The sequence below is a fragment of the Schistocerca nitens genome, chromosome 1 (assembly GCF_023898315.1).
Source record: "Schistocerca nitens isolate TAMUIC-IGC-003100 chromosome 1, iqSchNite1.1, whole genome shotgun sequence".
Classification (NCBI taxonomy): Eukaryota; Metazoa; Arthropoda; class Insecta; order Orthoptera; family Acrididae; genus Schistocerca; species Schistocerca nitens.
Window position 1 is genome coordinate 532,173,259 of NC_064614.1, and position 26,202 is coordinate 532,199,460.

Sequence of the window (26,202 nt, forward strand, 5' to 3'; positions counted from 1 at the left end):
TACAAGTACGTTGTCGGCATCATGGTGGACATAAGTGGCGCCTTCGACAACCTGTGGTGACCCTCGCTCTTCTCCTGTTTACGGGAGAAGGAGTGTCCAGGGCCGCTATATGGGTGTCTGAGGAGCTATTGTGAGGATAGGGAGGTTTGGCTATAATCCCCTAGCACATGAGTAAGAAAAACTATCACAAAAGGATGTCCCCAGGGCTCCGTACTAGGTCCCCTGTTCTGGGACATCCATATGGAACCTTTACTAGACCAACTATAGCAAAGTGATGAAGTGCTAGAGGTGATAGCCTACGTGGATGACCTCCTCCTACTGGTCGGCGGGCGTAACCGAGAAGATATAGAGCCCAAGATAGAAAGAGCAATAGAAACACTACAGCTTTAGTGCCGAAACACAATGAAGATTTCACCAGCCAAGACCACATACCTTCTTCTAAAGGGACAGCTAGTTTGTAATCCAACTGTCAGGATTGAGGGCTCACCAGTTCTCCGGTGACGAGAGACTCGCTATCTTGGAATCATCATTAATGAAAGGTGGTCCTTCGGAAGGCACATTGAAACCGTAACTCAAAGAGCCCTACAAGTACTCAACAACCTCATTTTCATTGGACACAAACGATTTCATCTCCCACCACATCTCATCAAACTTTACCACAATAGCATACTCACCTCAATAGTGGGTTACGGCTCGGGAGTCTGGGCGCACAGGCTCACGAGGGTGGTGCCTGCCATGACAGTGAGAAGAGTACAGAGAAATATAATTATGAGATCAGTGGGGGCATATAGGACTACGCCGGGAGGAGCCCTGTTAGTCATAATGGTGCTCTGACCGTTGGACATCAAAATTCGAGAACAGGTCGCTTGGTATTGGGCAAAGAAGGGGAATATGGAGAAAACAGAGGAAATTTTAGGCAGTAGGACTGGGAACAAGGTTGAGATTAGGTTAAGAGGGGACCAGCTATGGCAACAATCGTGGGAAGGCGAAGAAACAAGGCGCAGAACTTTTGATTTTCTACCAAATGTTAGGGAAAGGATGGGAATGACATATCTCGAACCAACCTGGGGACTAATTCACTTTCTCACTGGACATGGACCCTACTCGACATACGCTCATTGGGGTTAGCTCAATGAGCAAGGCTCTATAGTAGGTTTATATTTCAACAGACACATATGTAACGCTGTGGGCCTCAGTAACTAGTCTATAGTTAGGTTACCTGCTTAGTATTTAATTAACACACTAATTTGCCCATTGCATTTAGTTACTAAAATATAACTTAGAATAGCTGCAACTAAAACTATTGTATCACTATTTCGGCCCATTAATCAGATAAGGTAGTGGGTTAAATTGTATAATTAATAAGTTTTGGAAGTTCTAGGGGACTGATGACCTTAGAAGTTAAGTCCCATGGTACTCAGAGTCATTTGAACATTTGTTGACCAGTTTACTTCGAATTTATACAGGGATCCCTACTAAACATTCAGACAGACATAACCTATATTTATGTTTTCGGTTAAAACCACTTGTGATAAAGAAAAAACCTAGCTGTGTTCTGCAGTGAAAACGTGAGGTTTTGTTTTATTTCTCGCAGTCAGCTGTAATTACGATATCAGGGCATTTAAACCATTGGACAAATTGTTTCTCCCATATACATATGTTCTTTCCCATAAAATATGTTAGTAAATGAACATTGTATCCACAACAATGTGCTATTTTTTTGCTTCCTTGGTGGCGGTTTTCAAGAAAACAGGAAAGTTGTATTTATGGCTTATCTGTAGTAGTAGTCTTATTAGACTACTACTGCGGAATCTGAAACTGGGTAAAGATAAACAAGATTCATGGTCAGAGGAGGAGGCAGAGAGAAGGAGGTGGACAGAGTTGGGGAAGAGGAAATGTATATAGGGAGGGGGAAGATAGAGACGGACAGAGAGATGTGCAAATAGGAGATGGTGAGAGGGGTGGGGGGAAGAAGAGATCGGGAGAGAAGAGGGGAGGATGTGATGGACAGAGGGAGTGGTACGATGAGGAGATGGACAGAGGGGGAGGAGCAGATGGACAGAATGAGGGGGGCAGAAGGAGAGCAGCATATATATATATATATATATATATATATATACAGGGTGTTTCAAAAATGACCGGTATATTTGAAACGGCAATAAAAACTATACGAGCAGCGATAGAAATACACCGTTTGTTGCAATATGCTTGGGACAACAGTACATTTGCAGGCGGACAAACTTTCGAAATTACAGTAGTTACAATTTTCAACAACAGATGGCGCTGCAAGTGATGTGAAAGATATAGAAGACAACGCAGTCTGTGGGTGCGCCATTCTGTACGTCGTCTTTCTGCTGTAAGCGTGTGCTGTTTACAACGTGCAAGTGTGCTGTAGACAACATGGTTAATTCCTTAGAACAGAGGATTTTTCTGGTGTTGGAATTCCACCGCCTAGAACACAGTGTTGTTGCAACAAGACGAAGTTTTCAACGGAGGTTTAATGTAACCAAAGGACCGAAAAGCGATACAATAAAGGATCTGTTTGAAAAATTTCAACGGACTGGGAACGTGACGGATGAACGTGCTGGAAAGGTAGGGCGACCGCATACGGCAACCACAGAGGGCAACGCGCAGCTAGTGCAGCAGGTGATTCAACAGCGGCCTCGGGTTTCCGTTCGCCGTGTTGCAGTTGCGGTCCAAATGACGCCAACGTCCACGTATCGTCTCATGCGCCAGAGTTTACACCTCTATCCATACAAAATTCAAACGCGGCAACCCCTCAGCGCCGCTACCATTGCTGCATGAGAGACATTCGCTAACGATATAGTGCACAAGATTGATGACGGCGATATACATGTGGGCAGCATTTGGTTTACTGACGAAGCTTATTTTTACCTGGACGGCTTCGTCAATAAACAGAACTGGCGCATATGGGGAACCGAAAAGCCCCATGTTGCAGTCCCATCGTCCCTGCATCCTCAAAAAGTACTGGTCTGGGCCGCCATGTCTTCCAAAGGAATCATTGGCCCATTTTTCAGATCCGAAACGATTACTGCATCACGCTATCTGGACATTCTTCGTGAATTTGTGACGGTACAAACTGCCTTAGACGACACTGCGAACACCTCGTGGTTTATGCAAGATGGTGCCCGGCCACGTCGCGCGGCCGACGTCTTTAATTTCCTGAATGAATATTTCGATGATCGTGTGATTGCTTTGGGCTATCCGAAACATACAGGAGGCGGCGTGGATTGGCCTCCCTATTCGCCAGACATGAACCCCTGTGACTACTTTCTGTGGGGACACTTGAAAGACCAGGTGTACCGCCAGAATCCAGAAACAATTGAACAGCTGAAACAGTACATCTCATCTGCATGTGAAGCCATTCCGCCAGACACGTTGTCAAAGGTTTCGGGTAATTTCATTCAGAGACTACGCCATATTATTGCTACGCATGGTGGATATGTGGAAAATATCGTACTATAGAGTTTCCCAGACCGCAGCGCCATCTGTTGTTGAAAATTGTAACTACTGTAATTTCGAAAGTTTGTCTGCCTGAAACTGTACTGTTGTCCCAAGCATATTGCAACAAACGGTGTATTTCTATCGCTGCTCGTTTAGTTTTTATTGCCGTTTCAAATATACCGGTCATTTTTGAAACACCCTATATATATATATATATATATATATATATATATATATATATATATATATATATATATATATAAACTATTTTACATATTTAGCAATTGCAAAACATTGCTGGGTTCACTAGGTTGTTTATAAACTCCAAGATTTCAGTTTTCGTATCTGGCGATTTTCAAGTGCAATGCTCTAGAAATTTACTGCTTCACGAAATGTGAAAATTCGGATTATTAGAGAATAAATAAAAGTTCCATTCGAAAATGGCCGAAATAGCAGTCAAAACTTTAAAAACTTTGGTTGGCAGCTACAGATACACGCGCCGTGAAATAAAAGGTAAAGCGCACTGCAATTTAAATGACAACAAAACCTTGTATATCATATTCCTTAAGCTAAAAATAACCTGTATGTATGTGTCCCAGGAAAATAATGAAAAGCTCACTAAGGATGCCACAAGTGTGGTGGAACATTTTTGGGTAATAAAACAAAATATAATTTGTGTATTTGCAGAAAGGCTGATCGATGCTTAATTCATTATCATTTTTCGGCAACCACGACAACTGCTCTCGAAACTCCAAACGATAGTTTAAAAATGATTTTAACAGTTGAAGCCGAAAATGATGTCTTTTAAAAAAATCTGCTGATATCCAAATCATTCAAAGATGTCGAATTTAATGAATCAAATATATTCTACTGAGGTGAATGAATCGTCTAGGATAAAATCAATGAAGATACGTTGTTATCAATGCAAACCGTTCAGGTATGAGCAACATGTGACGCAAAGAAATGTCGTGACTGCTGAAAGTTTTTGTCAGACCTAGCTTCAGACCTGGATATTTTGCTGACAGGCAGTAGCTGTGGTTTTTGCTTACAATGCGAATTCAAAGTAATTACAAGAGAGCAAGGTAGTGATGGTGACGCAAGATACTTTCACTCTAATTGTTTTAAATAGGTGAGGGACGGGTAAATCGCAACAAAAAAACAGTTTCTATTTTTTTTTTACTTCCAACTGGTTCAATTTGAAAATGATATTGGGAAATCACATACTTTTACACATAGAAATCAAGAACAAAGTGTCCGATTCAATCATTAGAATGGCTACAATAAAATGTAGAATATGTTTCAATTTATCCCACCAACGGGCACGTTGCAACATTCCAAAATTTCACTGAAATTAGCCTACTAAGTTTAAAATTTCTGACATGTTCGAAGTGTCTTCATTGTGTCCGCAGAGTGCACTCACGCAGAATAATGGATCATTATTTACACATGACCACATAATTTTCATGAAATACACTGTACCCATTGCTCTCCCCTTCAATAAACATCCCCACAGATAAAAAAATAATTTTCTTCTTCTTCTTCTTCTTCGGAAGATGGATGGAATTGCAATTGTTTTTTGCTGCTTCTTGCTACTGTTTGTTTCCATTCTTTAGTGCCTTCTTATGCTCTCCTCTCTTCATTTTTCTAGAACCTGTTTTTCGAGTGTGTTTGCTAAGATAATACACTTCCTCTTCTTTCTTCCACAGTTGCTCTCTTTGCTTGGTCGAGCTTTAGGGAAAGGACGAATGTAGTGAAGGGAAAAACGTTTCTCTGCTGAAGTTCCTGGAACAGCATTAACAGGATTCTGTGCAAAAAATCAGTTTCTTGTTATTTGTCAGGGTCAGATGGGAATATGCCTGTTGCTGAGAATCCTGAACTGATGCTTGCTGGTGTGAAAGTGCTGAGAAGTCCTTTCTTCATAACAGAAGACAAATTATAAAATGTGTCTTTCCTGGATTTGCTTTCAACCAGGCATCGACTCCCCTGCAGCACATCTTCTTGAAAGGGGCGTAAACGCTTACATCTAGGAGCTGAATCTGTGAGAGTTGTGAGGAGGAAATGATAGAAGTACTACTACATCAATTTCCTTACATTTATTAAGAGCTTCTGTACTGAGATGGGACGAATGGTTGTCCAGCAGTAGTAGAACAAGATCTTCTTTTGTTGGTATGGTTTTCCTAGTAAAATGATCGAGAAATGTTAAAAAAGGTTTCTCCACGATCTATCCAGGCCTTTGGCATTACCAATGGATATGGTGGACCCGTCACAGATAAAACTATCTTTAAAACTTTTCCTTGGAAAAATTATCGTGGTGGGATGAAGCAGTTGCTAGTTACCATTTCTCTCTGTTCAGCATAGCTCACAATTCCAACTTGTTTCACACCTTTCTGCGTAACTATCCTGTTTGGATTTAATATTGTAGTTACACCAGTTTCATCCACGTTCCGTATTCTGGAATGGGGAAAGGGATGACGAGAATAAACATATCCTAACTTTTGGAAACACACCGCAACTTTTTTTTATTCAGTGCTGTCATTCTCCGCAGTCCTATGCCTTCGGGTTGACTGATGGAAAGGTCATTGCTTCTTCCCAAAAATTCTGAAAGCCAATCGGCTCCAGCTATTTTATTTTGTGCCCAAGATTATAGCATTTTCACGTTAAGGTATTTTGCACAAAAATACCCTATTTTTCGTACTTCCTCTTTGGTCAACCCGAGCATTATTTTTTCGGATCTCACGATATAATCCCTAGGTATTATTTCTTGACTACCTGAAAATACTTTCATGTGATTAGAGTACCCACAGTAACATTTCCGCCTGTTTCTTTTTATTTTTGATGAATTGAGAAGGGGTACAGTAACAAATATTAAATTCTTTTGAAATTTTTCTTATAGAATAATCGCTCTTTCCTGTGTTTTACTGAACCAAAGTGGCTGCTCTCTGCATCACATCTAAAGTTGTCAAAGCTTTTTCTGTTTTTCGTTTGTAATGACGTATTTTGTTTAGCTGAAAGTAAAAATTCAGATTAAGTAAACATAAAACACGAGAATAAAGAAAATAAAAGCGTTACGTTCTCCAGTGAGCATAAGAAGTCTATCTAACCAAAAGCGAGGTACGTTACAACGTTGCGTTACTACACGGCCCACTAATTCCTTCCATATAAAACAAAACTAAACTTCCCGACATTCACTTTAAACTCAGATCTATCGTTACATTGTTCAGCCACAAAATGAAGCTGTTTATCATTCATGAAATTTAGCTTGTATCACAGACGTGTTTAAAAACTATAAACAGTTCCTCACCATTAACGATTTCTATCAGAGAAAGAGAATGCAAAGAAAACGTCTTCTAGCGCCAACTCCACCATCACAGTGGAGACACCACACTGTTGAAGATGTCTCTACATGATGGCAGCATCTGATAGGACACTTAATGAAAAAATGCAGATGTTGCAATGTACTTCTGTTGTAATGTGCCCCTCTCTCGCCAGTTTTATCTTGATTGTATTTACAATGCTTCCAGCAGGTAAAGCCTGGTTCAAGGGCACGAAAGTCATCGCAGTCAGCACTGACAGTACGGCGGTATACTCCTTTCTAACGCACTCCTACATTACATTATTGCACCCAAAGGGCGTATTTGAGCCATTTCGGGCGTCATTAAGCTCGGTTATTCTTGTTACCATTAACCGGATCTTTTTCCTGCTGCTGTAACCTTGCTAAATTTAGCCGAAGTGTTAAACTGTCACACTGCTCGAACACTATTTCAATTATTAACTGCAATCATTGAGCACTGCGGCTGATCAAAGTCCGTTGGCAGTCGCGATCTTTTCCAATTCACGTGACGTGCTACACGCAAATATAACGTAGCAGGGGCTTACCTAGATGTCTGGCACTGGCGTAGAAACCAAGAATGTCTGAACAGCAATCTACACATGGCCGTTACTCCTGGAAAATTGAACACTACTGCAGGCAGATAGATGAAACATTCGTGGTCTATAAACGGAATGAAGACGAAATCGAAACTTTATTCAGCAGGTTTTATAGCTTAAACAAAAATATCAATCTCAACAAAGAACGCCAGAAAGATAACATAATTTTCTTTTTTCGACTTGACGAGAATTGATATTAACACTAATGTTCACAGCAAACCAACGAACATAAACACTCATAAATCCTCCACATACCGAACTCACACAAACTGCATTCAGAGATTTCTTATGAAATCCAAAGATATTTCCATTTAATGCTAAGGACCTTGAGACATACACCATTCAAACCGTTGCAGATAGCTGTGGTTGTCTTGAATGTGAAATATATTTACATATTTACGACACATTGCAAGAAACAAGAGCAAGCAAATTGAAAAAGATATCACCCACAACATCATACAAAAAACTAAGTATGCGACAATGCCGTCATCTCAGACCCACTGGCTAAGCTGTTTCTAAAGACAGATATAAGAATCACTTTTCCACCATCATCTTAAGGAAGAAACTGGTGCTCTACATTTCACAACTTACTGACGAATTCAGCAAGCACGGCATTTAGAAAATGGTATTCAGTCATTCTTACAGCTACTATATATGCCCAACGGGCACAAATTTAATACCCTTTTTGCAAGAGCACATGGTTTCAGAGTTGATAAATGCAGTAAATTTGTTATAGCTAAACGTATAGGCGAAAAAACACACGGTATTACAATAGATAATACATACGTTAGAGAAGAGCTAGAGAATGGACATCTCGGAGGAAATAAATATATTCATCCATGACCACAATTGAAAAAAATCGTCAAGAACTTACATCTATTCACCAATTTTAACTCAGTACTGTTCAGTTACAAAATGAAAATGATTAATAGTATGTATGAATCTATATATTCAGTTCTTTTTAATTTTTAGAGTAATTTGATATTGTTATTAGTAATACCAAAAATTTATATTATTCTTATACGTATCACATTCGTCTGCTAACGTCAAATATGCTTGGCCAAAGTATGCAGAAGAAGAAAGAAAAAGGTTTTGAGAGTGAGATTGGAATACAAGAATGTAAATCAGTTTACCGAAGATAAAGCGGAAATCTGAAGACAATTAGGAAGATATCGAAAGATAATTGTTGTCGAAAAGGCTAATTCACCATATAGAAAAGTCAAACTAATCTTCGGTGAAATTAAAAATAAAATTTCAATCCTTAATAACGCAGGAGGATTTCGCTGTTAAACATAGAAGATAGGGCTGACCGGTGGAAAGAGTGCACTGAAGTATTCTACAAGTGGGAGGAGCCATCTATTAAAGTAATAGAAGAAGAATCAGTAGCTGATTTTGAAGACATAGTGGGTCTAGTATTACAGAGTTTGACAGAACTTGTTGATCAAATAAGGCAGAACACAGAGATAACTTTCCTTTAGAATTTCTGAAGTAACAGGGAAGGTGGCAACCAAACAACTGTTCAGACGGGTGTGTAAAGTCTGCAGACATATGTGTAAATATTTGACATATGTGTAAATATTTGACATATGTTTAAGTATAAGAAAAGACGGATAACATACAACACATTCAAAAGCCAAGACGAACCAATAAAATGGAAGACGAACAATGAAGTACTTGGAATTAAAAGGGGGCAAGACAGGAATGCAGTCGTTCCCCCATGCTCTTCAATCTGTACATCAAAGAAACAGTGACGGAAATAAAGGACAGACTTCAGGACTGGGAATATAAGAGTCATTGTCAAAAACTACCAATGGTAACAATAGTGAAATACATAGCTTTCTTCAGTGAAGACGAAGAAGAATTATAGGATGTACGGACGATATGAACCTTCTAGTACACACAGATTATGAATTGAGAGTAAACTGAACGGAAGTTGACGAGATGCGTAAATTTCATTAATAAGAATCTTAACATAAAAATTGTGGATCGTTTAATAGATGAAGAGAAGAAATTTTGCTACCTTGGAAAGAAGATAATGTATGACAGACGAAGTAAGGAGAACAGGCAAAGAGGGCATTCCAAGCCAAAGGTATCAAACATTGGTATCAAACATTGGTGTCAAACATTGGCCTTAACTGGATGAAGAAGTTTCTAAGAGTGTACAACTATTACATAGCATTTAAAGGAAGTAAATTTCAGACTGTGTGGAAATGGGAAAGCATATAAATTTTTGAGATGTGATGCTGTAACAGTGCATGTGAGCAGTCGCTATGATGGAAGATGTAACTTGTGAAAAGTCAGGATATACGGTTCGTCATCTCCAAGGGAATGGCTGCGGTGGAGTGGTGGCATGTAGTGGACGGTGAGCCTTCGTGGAAACAGTGCAAATTCACTTACTCCTTTATTCCATAGCAATGACAGCAGTGCATATGGGTCTGGACAGGGAGTAAATGGCCTCCACGATATAGGCGGCGTCTGCTGGTGTGGCAGCAGCCCACCAGAAGAGTGGTGCACTGTGTATTCCCCAGCATGTTGGTGGCAGCTGGCGAGGTGCCGCAGTCAGCTGATATACAGCAACTGCGGTGAGTGGTGGACAGCAGAAAGTGACTACGACTGCTGGCCTGCTTCTGTAGCTATGTGGCACACACACCAGGGTGGATGGGATCAAACTGCAGCTGCGAGGTGCCGGGGCTAGCAGTGTATTTAACACTAAATTCTAGAATCTACATATGTAAATGATTCTCTAAGCCCCCCTATTCTAACTCCGACTTTTGCTGTTGCACAAGGATTAAAAAATATACGCGAACTGACTGTAATCAACCCTGCAAGTGGAGTAGAAAAGAGTTTGGCACCTGCAATAATTTAATTTGATAAATAAGTTAAATAAAGGAAGGTTTCATTAACGTAGTGAGAAATGATGGGATGCTCTACCGATTAACAGAATGAAAGTTCTGTCCAAAATAACAATATGATTTATTAAGACTAAACACAAAATAATAAACAAAAACACATGAAACATTTATAATACATCAAATTGGCTCAAATTGGATACTCAAACAAACGCTGTGAAGGTGAAGTTGTCCCTGAACTAGATTGTGAGGTTTATGATGAAGTGGTATGTGGAGCCAATTCCTTGCCACTCAAATCTTAAGAGAGACACACAGCTAACCCAACATTAATTGCTGCTACTCAAGACAGAACAAAGTTAGAAAAAGACGAACAAGCGCGCTCTGCTGAGCTCTGATTATCACCTAGGAAAATCCCTATCTGCCGGTGCTGCGGACATACATTACCAAACTGTCTTCTTAACTGCCAGAACACGATCTGGCGTACCGGAGGCGATGGCTGGTTGCTTCGACGTCCTCGACCGAAAGGCGAGAGCCGACTACCCTAGAGCACCCGTACATGCTCAACACCGAACATTCCCGCCCCCACGACAGTGGCCGTGGTTAAACGTTCCAATCAGCAACTCGAAAACCGGCGGAAAATTCCACTCCATTGCCGGAGCACTACCATTCCACCAATGGAGATTCTTGGCGCCAATTTCTGCGCTGACTTTGCTACGTCACGGAGCTATGCCCTGAGCAAGCCAATCATAGTTACTATTTTGCAGAAACCGCGGGAATTTTCCCGCCACAACTGCCTGGGTACACAAGTCATTCCCACGCCTCGCTGGTAGCCCGCCAGAAAGTGTTTTCGCTAAGTTTCTGCGAAGTAACGGAACCTCTAGCCCAGCCGCTACTTCAGACCCCTCCGGGCGTGTCTTTTGACAATGTCACTCGACTCCCTCACACCCTTTCAAAATCAGCAGAGCCCGCCTGTCACCGGACCACCCGGGTGACGAGAGACGCTGCGTGGGAAGTCCGCGTGTGAAGGAATAGCAACTTTCCACCGCATGCAATTAGAGAGGAGAATCGTAAGATAGAAATATGAGAGGGGGCTCATGCCACCTCTCACAGCCTTCAGCATGGCTGACAATGGCGCTGTGTAACCACACTGGGTGATGGACAGCGACAGTGGCTGCCAGCACTATGCAATAGAGGCTGGGCAGCTAGATGGCCCAGGCTCGAAACTTGGTCTGCCACGAACGTGACCAGTGCCAGATGGCAGTTTCCCAGTCAGTTACCCACCAGTGGGAAGACACCATATCGGCAGTGTTTAGACTCAGTTCAGGTAGCAGCCTGCAACTACTGATAGCAGAGTCCTACAACAGCATCTGGCTGGTGTGTCTTGATGTACAGACTGACATATGCCTCCCATCCGATAGTTGCCGGTGATTTCTGAGATTAATTGTCTAAATTTGGCAGTATTTACGTTATCCACATTCATTGCTGTTTCCGTGAGAATAGCTATTTTGCCCTCTAAACAGAGGCATGATGCCTGGATACTGAGGAAGCTGCAGTGCTGAGACAGCTGCATCTGCCTTGTGTGGACTCGACTATAGATTATCTGCAGAATCGCCAAAGGAAAAAATATGTAGAAGACACTGAAAAGAAGAATGGACACGATGCTAGGACATGTGTTAAGACATTAGACAATAACTAGATTGGAATATATAATAACTGAAGACGTTTGGTGTAAGTGCTACTCCCAGAGGAAGGGGTTAGCACAGGGAGAAAGTTATAGCAGGCTACATCAAACGAATTAGATGACTGATGATCAAGAATGGATAAAATATCTAGTAGACATACCCTGGAGGAATTTGGAGTCCCTATACATGTGCATCATAACATCACAATTAATTAGTGTTCACTGCTAATAATGTAAGTTAGTTAAATATCAACAATGTATGTAAGCACATACAAGACACAAAAATATTTCATGCTCAGATGTTATTTAAAATTCAGAAATCTCTTGTGTAGTGTGGTGCAAAGCTCTTTGAGTTATTAACTGTACACAGAATGTAGCAAACAGAAAGTCTCAAAAGCTTATAACAAAGCTACTTACAACTCTGATTATTCACTTATTTTGTCAGTTCTTGTTTCTAATATAGTGAATAATGTACAGGGCTATTACAAATGATTGAAGCGATTTCATAAATTCACTGTAGCTCCGTTCATTGACATATGGTCACGACACACTACAGATACGTAGATAAACTCATAAAGTTTTGTTCGGCTGAAGCCGCACTTCAGGTTTCAGCCGCCAGAGCGCTCGAGAGCGCAGTGAGACAAAATGGCGACAGGAGCCGAGAAAGCGTATGTCGTGCTTGAAATGCACTCACATCAGTCAGTCATAACAGTGCAACGACACTTCAGGACGAAGTTCAACAAAGATCCACCAACTGCTAACTCCATTCGGCGATGGTATGCCCAGTTTAAAGCTTCTGGGTGCCTCTGCAAGGGGAAATCAACGGGTCGGCCTGCAGTGAGCGAAGAAACGATTGAACGCGTGCGGGTAAGTTTCACGCTTAGCTCGCGGAAGTCGACGAATAAAGCAAGCAGGGAGCTAAACGTACCACAGCCGACGGTTTGGAAAATCTTACGGAAAAGGCTAAAGCAGAAGCCTTACCGTTTACAATTGCTACAAGCCCTGACACCCGATGACAAAGTCAAACGCTTTGAATTTTCGGCGCGGTTGCAACAGCTCATGGAAGAGGATGCGTTCAGTGCGAAACTTGTTTTCAGTGATGAAGCAACATTTTTTCTTAATGGTGAAGTGAACAGACACAATGTGCGAATCTGGGCGGTAGAGAATCCTCACCTATTCGTGCAGCAAATTCGTAATTAACCAAAAGTTAACGTGTTTTGTGCAATATCCCAGTTTAAAGTTTACGGCCCCTTTTTCTTCTGCGAAAAAAACGTTACAGGACACGTGTATCTGGACATGCTGGAAAATTGGCTCATGCCACAACTGGAGACCGATAACGCTGACTTCATCTTTCAACAGGATGGTGCTCCACCGCACTTCCATCATGATGTTCGGCATTTCTTAAACAGGAGAGTGGAAAACCGATGGATCGGTCGTGGTGGAGATCATGATCAGCAATTCATGTCATGGCCTCCACGCTCTCCCGACTTAACCCCATGCGATTTCTTTCTGTGGGGTTATGTGAAAGATTCAGTGTTTAAACCTCCTCTACCAAGAAACGTGCCAGAATTGCGAGCTCGCATCAACGATGCATTCGAACTCATTGATGGGGACATGCTGCGCCGAGTGTGGGAGGAACTTGATTATCGGCTTAATGTCTGCCGAATCACTAAAGGGGCACATATCGAACATTTGTGAATGCCTAAAAAAACTTTTTGAGGTTTTGTATGTGTGTGCAAAGCATTGTAAAAGTATCTCAAATAATAAAGTTATTGTAGAGCTGTGAAATCGCTTCAATCATTTGTAATAACCCTGTATTTACTGAAGTGAAGCTATATGATTACAAAACATATAATTGTTTTCTATTAATAAGAGTGTTCAAAATTGGTTCCAATATATCTGTTTAGTATAAGAGGAAAAGCCACAAAATGTATGAAATGTTTAATTGTTTTATTTAATGATCATTTACAGCCATGACAGCTGTGTATAAAGCACAAATAAGACACTTTATTAATGATGACAGTCGACTAACATTAAAATCAGTACCTGGATGATGTACAACTATAGAAAATATATTTATAATAATTTTCTTCTCTACTCATAGTTCATGGCTAATTTTCATTCTTCACTATGGCACCTAGTATTGTTAATGTATGAAAAAGTGATAATTATTTTACATAGTGAAAATTAACACAGGTTATTAATACCAAATACACGTATGTTACACTCTGTTATTCAGCAAATGTCAGCACATAATATCACATTGTTATAACATATACAAAAAAATTCAGTTCTGTGGAACATTACGGCTCAGTTTGATTTTCACCATTTCATCCACTTTCTGTAAAATATTTGCACCAAAACATCTTGAATTATAACATTGTTTCTTTATGTATGATAACTAGTATAATGATGTAGAGAAAAATGATCTAAAATATGATGCAGAAGTGTCCCGAGAATGGCAAGCATTCAGCTGCCACTCTATGTGAATGAAATTGCACTTGTTTTCCTGGAGGATGAATATGGAGATGCTTTGACACCACCTACAACTCACCCATGATACTCTTGGCATGTAGTCAGCAAAGTGGCGCCTCAAATTCAGTGGCACCAAGAGTCAGGTGCTTGTATTGACCTGACATGCACTGCCTCCTGCTTTGGCAGCTGTTAGCAACTCAGGAGGCTTTATCTCTTGGTCTACAATGGGAAAGTTCCAGGGGATGATACAGGCAATGTTGGCTTCCGTCACACAGCTTGAGGCTGCTGCCAAGGGGCATCACTGTGGGGGGTCGGACGCGGGGATGCGGGGGACGTCGAGCAAGTCCCACGTGTCCCCCGATCGGTCCACTGCTGTGAGCGCCCCGGGAACTGCCTGCATTGAGGTTGACCCCTCACCTGTGGTCAATTGGGAGACCATTCCAAAGTCTGGCAGTCAGCGAAAGAGGTTGTGAGCGGCTGATCGTAGTTCGTTTGACGAACAGGTTTCGGGCGTTATCTGTGGCTGACAAAGTCTCTGAGCCGGATGCTGTCGTCCACCCTGTTCCACAGGAAGCTTCCCGCCTCGCAAGGTCTGGGAATTCACAGAGGGTGAGTTTGCTGGTAGTTGGGAGCTCCAATGTTAGGCGTGTAATGAGCCCTCTTAGGAACATGGCTGCCAAGGAGGGGAAGGAAACCAGTGTGCACTCTGTGTGTATACCGGGGGGGAGTCATTCTTGATGTGGAAAGGGTGCCTCCGGATGCCATGAAGAGTACAGAGTGCAGCCAACTGCAGGTGGTGGCCCAAGTCAGTAACAGTGACGTGTGTCGCTTTCATCTACATCTACATCTACATCTATATGGTTACTCTGCAATTCACACTTGAGTGCCTGGCAGAGGGTTCATTGAACTATTTTCATACTACTTCTCTACCATTCCACTCTCGAATGACACGTGGGAAAAAGGAACACCTAAATCTTTCCGTTCGAGCTCTGATTTCTCTTATATTATTATGATGGTTATTTCTCCCTACGTCGGTGGGTGCCAACAAAATATTTACGCATTCAAAAGAGAAAGTTAGTGATTGAAATTTCGTAAATAAATCTCGCCGCAAAGAAAACCGCCTTTGTTTCAGTGACTGCCACCCTAACTCGAATATCATATCAGTGACACTCTCACCCCTATTGCGCGATAACACGAAACGACCTGCCCTTCTTTGCACTTTTTCGATGTTCTCCGCCAATCCTACCTGGTAAGGATCCCACACCGCGCAACAATATTCCAGCAGAAGACGGTTAAGTGTAATGTAGGCTGTCTCCTTAGTGGGTTTGTCTCATCGTCTAAGTGTTCTGCCAACAAAGCGCAGTCTTTGTTTCACCTTCCCCACAACATTATCTATGTGGTCTTTCCAATTTAAGTCGCTCGTAATTGTAATTCCTAGGTATTTAGTCGAATTGACAGCCCTTAGATTTGTGCGATTTATCGTATACCCAAAATTTTTCGGATTTATTTTAGTACCCATGTGAATGACCTTGCACTTTTCTTCGTTTCGTGCTAATTGCCACTTTTCGCACCATACAGAAATTGTCTCTAGATCATTTTGTAGTTGGAATTGATCGTCTAATGATTTTACTAGACGGTAAATTACAGCGTCATCTGCAAACAATCTAAGGGGGCTGCTCACATTGGATCGGAGGAGATTCTCTCCGGTTTCAGGCGGCTAGAGGAAATGGTAAAAACTGCCAGTCTTGCTTGCGAGATTAAGGCGAAGTTCACCATCTGCAGCATCGTCGAGAGAACCCACTGTGGTCCTTTGATGCAGAACCGAGTGGAGGGTCTGAATCAGAGGCTCAGGCCGTTCTGTGACCGTGCAGGCTGCAGATTCCTTGAGTTGCGCCATCGGGTGGTGGGTTTCCGGGTCCGCTTAATAGGTCAGGAGTCCACTACGCACAGGAAACGGCTACACGGGTAGCGGGGCTGTGTGGAAGGCACTGGGAGGTTTTTTAGGTTAGAGGGTCTCATGAAACCACAGAAAGGGCATCCGTCTAAAAAAAGGGGCATGTAAAACACAGTATGGTAGTTGTAGAAACGATCGGTATTGTCGTAGCTGTGTTGGGGAAAGAATCAGAGCTCCAAGCCCTAATGGAAAACACTGAATTTCAAATAGTTATAGGTACGAAAAGCTGGCTAAACCTGGAAATAAGTTCATCCGAAATTTTTTCAAACGACCTAACAGTATTCAGAAAGGATAGATTAAATACAGTTGGTGGTGAAGTATTTATTGCTGTCAGAAGTAGTTCAGCTTGTAGGGAAATTGAAATAGATAGTTCCTGTAGAGCAGTATAGGTAGAGGATATGGTTGACAATCGGACTAAACTATTAATTGGATCGTTTTACCGACACCCCGACTCAGAAGATATAGTTGCGGAGCAGTTCAAAGAAAACTTGAGTCTCATTTCAAATAAGTACCCCACTCATACAATTATAGTCAGTGGTGACTTCAATCTACCCTCAATATGCTGGAGAAACTATGTGTTTAAAGCCAGCGGTAGGCATAAAACGTCATCCGAAATTGTGCTGAAGACTTTCTTAGACCATTATTTTCAACAATTAGTTCATGAACCCAGTCGAAGCGTAAATGGTTGCGAAAGCGTACTTGACCTCTTAGCGACAAATAATCCCTGACAAATAAGGTATATCATGATGAATATAGGGATTAGCGACCACAAGGCAGTTGCTGCTAGGTTGAATACCGTAACACCCACAACCATAAAATAGAATTGCAAAGTACATCTATTTTAAAAAGCTGATAAAAATGCTCTTAACGCCTTTTTACGAGACAGCCTCCAGTCCTTCCGACATGATCACGTAAGCATAGAAAAGATGTGGAATGATTTCAAAGAGAGAGTATCGACTGCAATTGAGAGATATATACCACATAAATTAATATGTGATGGTACTGATCCCCCATGGTACACAAAACGGGTCAGATCGCTTTTGCAGAAGCAACGAAAAAAAGCACGCCAAATTTAAAAGACTCCTCAATATTGGAAAAGTTTTGCAGAAGTTCGAAATATAGCGCGTACTTCAATGCGAGATGCTTTTAATAATTTCCACAACGAAACTCTGCCTCGTAATCTGTCGGAAAACCCAAAGAGATTCTGGTTTTACATAAGGCACACAGTAGTAAGACGCAATCAATGCCTTCACTGCGCGATAACAACGGTGAAGTCACTGGTGACAGAGCCACTAAAGCAGAGTTTTCCGAAACTCCCCCACCAAAGAAGACGGAGTAAATATTCCCGAATTCCAATAAAGAACAACTGCCTAGATGAGAAACATAGAAGTAGATTCCTCGGTGTAACAAAGCAGCTTAAATCACTTAATAAAGGCAAGGCCTCCGGTCCAGATTGTATACCAGTCAGGTTCCTTTTAGAGTGTGCTGATACAATAGCTCCATATTTAACAATTGTATACAGCCGCTCGCTCACAAATGTTCCGCACCTAAAGGCTGGAAATTTGCTCAAGTCACACCAATACCCAAAAAGGGAAGTAGGAGTAATCCGCAGGATTACAGGCCCACATCACTAACGATGATTTGCAGGACGGTTTTGGAACATGTACTGTGTTCGAACGTTATGAATTACCTCGAAGAAAGCGATTTATTGACACTTGGTCAGCACGGATTCAGAAAACATCGTTCTTGTGAAACACAACTAGCTCTTTATACTCATGAAGTAATGAGTGCTATCGATAGGGGAAATCAAATTGATTCCATATTTTTAGATATGCAAAAGGCTTTCGACACCGTTCCTCACAAGCGTTTTCTAACCAAACTGCATGCCTATGGAATACCGCCTCAGTTGTGCGACTGGATTCTTAAATTCCTGTCAGAAAGGTCACAGTTCGTGGTAATAGAGGGAAAGTCATCGACTAAAACAGAAGTAATATCCGGCGTTCCCCAAGGAAGTGTTATAGGCCCTCTGTTGTTCCTGATCTATATTAACGACATAGGAGACAATCTGAATAGCCGTCTTAGATTGTTTGCACATGATGCTGTCATTTACCGTCTTGTTAAGTCATAAGATGATCAAAACGACTTGCAAAATGATTAAGATAAGATATCTGTATGGTGTGAAAGGTGGCAATTGACCCTGAATAAAGAAAAGTATGAATTTATCCACATGAGTGCTAAAAGAAATGAGCTAAATTTCGATTACACGATAAGTCATACAAATCTGAAGGCTGTAATTTGAGCTAAATACTTAGGGATTACAATTACAGAGAACTTAAATTGGAACGATCACGTAGATAATATTGTAGGTAGAGCAAACCAAAGACTGCGATTCATTGGCAGAACACTTAGAAGGTGCAACAGGTCTACTAAAGAGACTGCTTACACCACGCTTGTCCGCCCTATTCTGGAGTATTGCTGTGCGGTGTGGAATTCGCATGAGGTGGGACTGACGGATGACATCGAAAAAGTTCAAAGAAGGGCAGCTCGTTTTGTATTATCGCGAAATAAGGGAGATAGTGTCACAGATATGATACGTGAATTGTAGTGGCAATCATTAAAATAAAGGCGTTTTTCGTTGCGATGGGATCTTGTCATGAAATTTCCATCACCAATTTCCTCCTCCTACTGCGAAAACATTCTGTTAGCACCCACCTACATAGGGAGAAATGATCGTCACGATAAAATAACGGAAATCAGGGTTCGCACAGAAAAATGTAAGTGCTCATTATTCCGCGTGCCGTTCGAGACCGGTACGGTAGAGAGACAGCTTGAAGGTGGTTCATTGAACCCTCTGCCAGGAACTTTATTGTGAATAGCAGAGTAATCACGTAGATGTAGTTGTAGGACCTCCGATTAACCTGCCAACCCAACATGTGGGATATCAGAAGCGAGATATTGGGATGTCTCCACGCCTTATATCCATTCATACATCTGGCGCCTAAGTTTCCTCTACACTGTGGCGCCACTGTGTACTTGCTGCTGATCTGTCCACTGCTGGAGGGTGCTGCTGTTGTGTGGGACAACACCACTCTGACCCATATCCAGAGTCTGCAAACAGAGTAGGGAACTTGGAGCCAACATGGAGTTGCACTGGTCAACATCCTCCTTGCAGCAGATGGAGCTTGTTCAGATTGTTCTTCTTGTGTTGATTGGGGTGGTGTTGGAGAGGGACAAGTCCTAAACCAAAATTAAGGAGGATCTGTCTGGACGAAGATGCTCTTATCTTTGTCTGTCTTTGTCTGTAAGGGGATGGGAACAGTGAAGTGGCTTAATGAGATGGTGCCCAAGGTATCTCCATGGGATGGGCGAAGCTGCTGGTCAAGATGTGGGGCGGCTGGTGGAATTATTGTTGTTATTTAAATGTAATGTGGAAATTATGCATTTCCCGGCCGATTAAGCATATTTGGGGCGGCGGGTGGAATAATTGTTATTTAAAATGTTTCTATTATTTATGCTGTGTTTTGCCGTTGTCAACACTGGCTCGCTAACTACAATATTGGCAACCAGAAAGTGATTAGCAAAACGTGAAGCCTGTAATTAGAATTCCTAGTGCCCACTTCATCTGAGAAACACACTTATAGCTGCAGCTTATAGCTCTGAGAAATTAGGAGATTGTCTGGGGTGCATAATCAAAAAACGATTTTCTAAAAATTGTTCAGTATATTCTGAAAGTCACAGATAAAAAAAAAAGGGAATCCACACAATCCAACTACCAGAGCAGTTCAGATTCTAATGTGCTGATGCAACTATAACTGTCCAAATTAAATGTTTAAGTGAATGCTCGCCATAATTTGATGATAATGTTCATCAAACGCCACGCTAAATAATGGTAGAATGTCTGTCCCGCGAAGGCACGTGAAAAAACGACATACGCAAACTGAAGATAGATAATTAAAGTCATCCCAGAATTAACACTTCTCTCGAAAATGATTTCATGGTTACGCGTATCCCGAGTAACTTAATACGGCAAACGAGGCGGTTTATAGCGATGATACCGACGCGACGCGACTCCCAACACAGATGGTATGCTATTCAGCGTCTGGAGAGAACTGGGGCCTTTTTTTCCTCGCGCAGCGTTCTTATATATAAAGCCGCGGTGCGGACGGCTAAGGGAACGCCTGATCAAATCGGCTCTCCCGACTAGCCGCTGGCCTAGTAATGCACCACATTAAGTTACCGAATAAATCATAGCTTCTTTTGCTGATGGCCGATGAAGCTCTCAATTTAAATGTGCATTCAGCACACAGGTAAGTAATCATAATAAACGTTTGACGTGGCTAAGTTAAAAATTTTGGGGGAGAGAATTAATTTAATTACACTACACGCAGTAGACGAGCTCTGAGCCGCCCTTTGGAGATACGCTATCACTATAGTTTTGTAGTTATTCAAATGGAACTTCTCACATCTTCATGGTTATAGCGGATCTCCATTCTACTTAAATTTAAACATCCTTGCCTTATTTATTAGCCTACTTAATCTATCTTGCTTCCTTAATTTTTAAGACAAAAACCAGAAAATTATGAATTTCAACAAAATTTTTAATTTGTGAGATCCAAAGTACTGTTTCTATTAAATTATTTTGGAAAAGGAATCTAAATATAAATTTTTAAGTCTCTATCTCTTTTCTGTTGCCAATGATTTTTACAGAAAAACGTCCAAATTTCGAAAATGGTTAAAGTTATCGAACTGATATTCAACACATATTAATTTAGTATTACTCCTGACATGCTAGAACCGTTTCCAGGTTATTTACCTGATTTTAAAAGTATTGCGCAACATTTATGACGTCAGAGCTAGTTACAGCGGACTGGCTGGCACACAATGAAAAGACTGATGTGAATTTACTACGGCGTGAGTAGGCTGCTTCCCTACAAAGAGAATGGCTGAGCTCTTCAAGAACGCAAAGATATCAATTTGGGTACAAAAAATACTTAAGAATGCTCTTCCAGAAACTCTGTTCAACAAAATCAGGACGCAGAACCAGAAGGACTCGACACAAGCTCGGCGGGTAATGAACTGGAAGACTGTACTGGAAGCCAGTGAAAGATCCCTGGCAACAGTTCGAGAACAGGACCTGAAATTGTACTTAGTTTTCTCTCAGGTTGCCATCAGGATAATCAGAAACATCAGAAACTACTATGGCATCAAGATGGAGTCTGCAACACAGTAAAGGGGCAACTGCTACTCTGATTCGTCTTGTGGGAAGACAGGAAGTGGATGTGGCCCTAATACAGGAACCCTATCTTTATAAGGGCAGCGTTCCAGGCCTCAGAAATACAGGAGGTAAGTTGATTTATGTTAGAAACCTAAAGAGCTCGAATATATATATATATATATATATATATATATATATATATATATATATATATAAAGAACGGAATTTCACACACATCAGTGGTGGTCTTCTATTGCAGAAACTTAGTGACCACCACAATGAAACAATGTGAGGAAGGAAATTGCATTGGCCTCAGCTTATCTTCCCATTGACAACAGTACTCCTCCCTACCAGGCTATGAGGACACTGATAGACAGCTACTCACATTAGAATAAACGATTGCTGGTTGTGATGCCAATATCCACAACTTGCTGTGTGTAAGTAGCGACACTAACGGCAGGTGAGCACCTATTCGAATTTCTACTGGCAACTATTCTGGAAATGATGAATATGGATATTGAACCTACCTTCAGAAATAGAAGAAGGGAAGAAATATGTAGTTATTCCTAACAATGTTCATGGAGCCAGCCACATTTGACCACATGTATATTAAGTTGAAATGGGCAATGAACAGACTGTGGCCTATAGGAATCATGGAAACAGACTGGGAATCATATAGCAGAGATCTGAAGTCATAGTTGTCTGAAATCACAACTTCTACGTATAAAGAACCCAGTATATTTTGAGCAAATGGTAGATGCCGTCACTACCTCATGTTTAGAAAACTGGCCAGTCACCAGAGAGTGCACAATTAGTAATGTACCTTGGTGGAACAACACTCTAGGAGTGCAAAGGAAGCTGGAAGAAGACTGTTCGACTTTGCGAGGAAGAAAGGACAAATGGCAAAATATTCGGAAGCCATTGTCAAATACAATCTTGCCATCAAGTAAGCGTAGCTATCTTCCTGGAATGTAGTCTGTGAGGAAGTGGAAGTTAGAGCTACTTGCACGAGACTTCATAAAAATCCTCACACAAGTACCAACTAATCCAAGACGTATTTTAAGGAAGGAGGATGATAAGTATTCAAGGTCAGCAAGAGAGATGCTGGATATCCTCTTCAAGACTAATTTTACTCAGTGCACTCTGGCAGATAACACAGTCCAGGAGTTAGTCCCTGAGAGACACTAGTTTACAGGTAACAGGAGAGAAAACTCAGAATCTGCCAAAGAATGTGCTGATTTCAAAAAATCCAGTGGGTGTTGGGAACACTCCAGCCATTCGAGTAACCAGGCCCAGATGGTATCTTACCAGCTCTGCTGCAACAAGCATCAAAGGATTTATTTTAATTCCTATGTAGACTGTTAAGTGTCAGCTTAACTGCAGAAATCACTGTTAATGCTTGGAGGACAGAGAAGGTTGTCTTCATTCCAAAGCCATGGAGAATTGATAATATCAAGGCCAAGGATATGGGCCTGTCATCCTGTCTTCCATTCTTCCAGAGTCATTAAAATAGCTGGTTAATGTGCACTATAGGGAGAAGAGGTTAAATGATCTTCCTCTGCATGTAAACCAACAAGCATATCAACCAGGTAAAGCCATGTGAAACAGCACTTCAACACCTTCAATAAGTTGGAAGGTGAAAAAATTCTACACTTTCAGGAAACAGCTCTCTGCGTCTCCCTGAATATCGAGGAGGCTTTTAGCAAAATTATCTTCGAATCCATGGCGAGAGTTGCAGAAAAGCAAGGCACTGAGACCACCAAACGCAGGTGGATTAAAATGCATGCTAAGTAGATGAAAGACAGAAGCCACCATGGTGAATCAAAACATGGGTATCAGCACCACCTGGAGATGCTACATGGAAGGCTCTTGTACATACTGCCGTGGAACCTTGTGGTGGACGATCTAATTGAAGAGATAACTACTACAGGCTACTTTTGCCAAGTATGTGTAGACAATTTAGTCATAGTAATAGCAAATTTTCCAGCACTATCAGAATAATGGAACAATGTTCTCTCTACATTGAGGAAAGCTGGTGCAGAAAACAGGATCTAAGAGTTAGTCTCAAGACAACTGTTGTACTACCGTTTGTGAGGAAGCAACGTCAGCACACATACCTGAATCTCAAACCCCTTGAGGAAACTCTACTAGAACAGAGGGTAGTGAAGTGTCTAGGGATAACTCTGGATGTGAAACAATTAAGGCCTCATATAAGGAATATATATTCCAAGGAGAAATCTCTTATGAGCACTAGAAGGGTCTGTGGTAAAAACTGGGGTCGAAACCCTGGAGGAGTACATGGTGGATATACGCCACTGTAGTAGGACCTATTGTAACATATGGGGCTACTGTTTTGTCGAATAAAGTAGAACAGAAAGTGGCTGTTAAGGAGATTGGCAAGGTGCAGAGACTGGCCTGCTTGGCTATAAAAGACGTATTTAGCAGCACACTCACTGCTAGATTGATACCATGATGGACATGCCCCCTTTACACCTTTGGGTTACAGTGGTGGCAGCAGCAGCGGCATACAGGTTGAAAACGGAAAATAACTGGATTGCGTTAGCAGATCCAGACTCTCACACCAATATAGTGAGTGTGGTGGACACAGAAATGGCCGAGGAAGCGGCGGCTGACCATACAATAGCTTCTAGCTGCACCAATAAACCTTTCACTGTAACAACTGGAAGCAGGGAGCTGTCGAAGACTGGAGCATGAAACTGGTCAGGACACAAATTGATTTTCTGATGGGCCAAAAACAGATGAAGGTATGGGGACTGGAAGATTCAGGATATAGCCTAGGTTATTGAGAGCAATCTCTTATTGAGGATGACACAGTATTCCAGGCAGAAATATCCCCTACCATAGTGTGCATCTAGAATAATTTGTGTAGGTGTTATAAGGTTCGTAGCATCTACATTTGTTCAGACAGCCAAGAACCTCTGAAATCTTTTTCAGATCCTGCAACATTTTCAAAGATCGTTGCAGAATGCTATGAAGCTCTTGGGAGACGAGGCAGACTGCCCAGGACAGGCTTGATGACTTTATTTATTGGACCAATTGGACCAGAACCTGAGCTAGCCTGCCACCAAGGCGATGGTAAAATCAAATATCAAAGCTTCATAGATCGATCAGGAGGCAGCACAAAGAATATTATACTACAGTAAATAAAAGTGGCAAGCTAATGTTTAAAGAGAAATTCTGTAATAAAGAACTTGAATAGCAAACAGATTAAATTCATAGTAGGACTCATGACTGGCCACAGAAACTTTAACAAACACCTACACACATTGGGTATAGACAAATAAGCCCCTAAGTATACCCTGTCTGGTGAAGAGGATGAAAATGCACCACATCTAATCTTTCAGTGTGAAGCTCTAGATGGAAAAAGATACATAATATTCAGGTTGGCAGAGACTGAAAGAATCATGCGTAATAAGAAAGTACTCCTACTACTTATGAGTACTCATTGGCTTTGGTAGAATCACAGGGAGTAAAACAGCACAATAAACTCAGTTTTGGGTGCTCAACAGTTGAGTAAGAACATTGTTGTTTCTGTCTCCCAGCAGAAATAAAATAAAATAAAATAAACTACCTCTCTGAAACCCATTATGCATTCAGGCTCCTTGCTGCACAGCTATTACATCACCCCTTCCCATAAATAAGATGTATCATGCTCACTTAGACTGTAATCAGCCATCAAGAACCTGTACACTTTGGTAGTAGCTCTCATGTAAACACAAGGTAACATAAACAGTAATGGTGTAACTGTTTATTGGGGATGTGGACACTGGTGGCAGTTACAAAAACTGTGTCCTATTTGAAGCAGTCACAACAGCTATGAATGGTGCTCTTAGAGAAATCCAGCATCAAACACCTCAAGGAAACCTAAGGTGGAAATGATGGTCCAATGGAATTTGTGTCACATAACAGAAGTATTTCATTTTATCTAATGTAATAATACTACAAATCGGTGTATATAGTTTTTACACCCTATGTGTACTAAAGTTCCATTCAAAAATATTCTCTAAGTTATTATAGGTAAATGCCATTCAAGGAAAATATTATAATGTTTTTATACTGGTCATGTTCTGCTATTATATGTGGAAATCAAATATGATGCTTTAAATGATACTATTCATAACATACAAATCAGTATTTATTGCTAAAATGTCTGGTTAACAATGGAAATCTGCTAGTTGCCAGTAAGTTGTCAGCTTCTTCTTAAATTATGTTTTACTAGCTGCTAAACTTTTTACAGTTGCTGGAAAATAACTAGGATGCACATTGCTAAATAATGGACACCTAACTGAACTGAAGTGTAAGTCCTTGGGACTTTTGCGGACTGGTTTTATTTGTAGTACTGAATTAGTGTACTGATCTGTTTGTTAAAAATTACATATTATTTACAAGTATGTCATATTTCACTAAATATTGTGAAGCACTAACTGCTATACACTATTTTTTGGAAAGGATTCTAGAAAACATTTTAAAATTCACACATTAAATAGAACATATTTCAGAATTTTGAACACAATTCCCTTTCCTTTTCTTGTGTATTTCTTCATAAAGTGGTACCACATTACATTATAGAATGAAAGTAAGTTAGATATTTGTAGAATTACGTCTATTTGTCAAC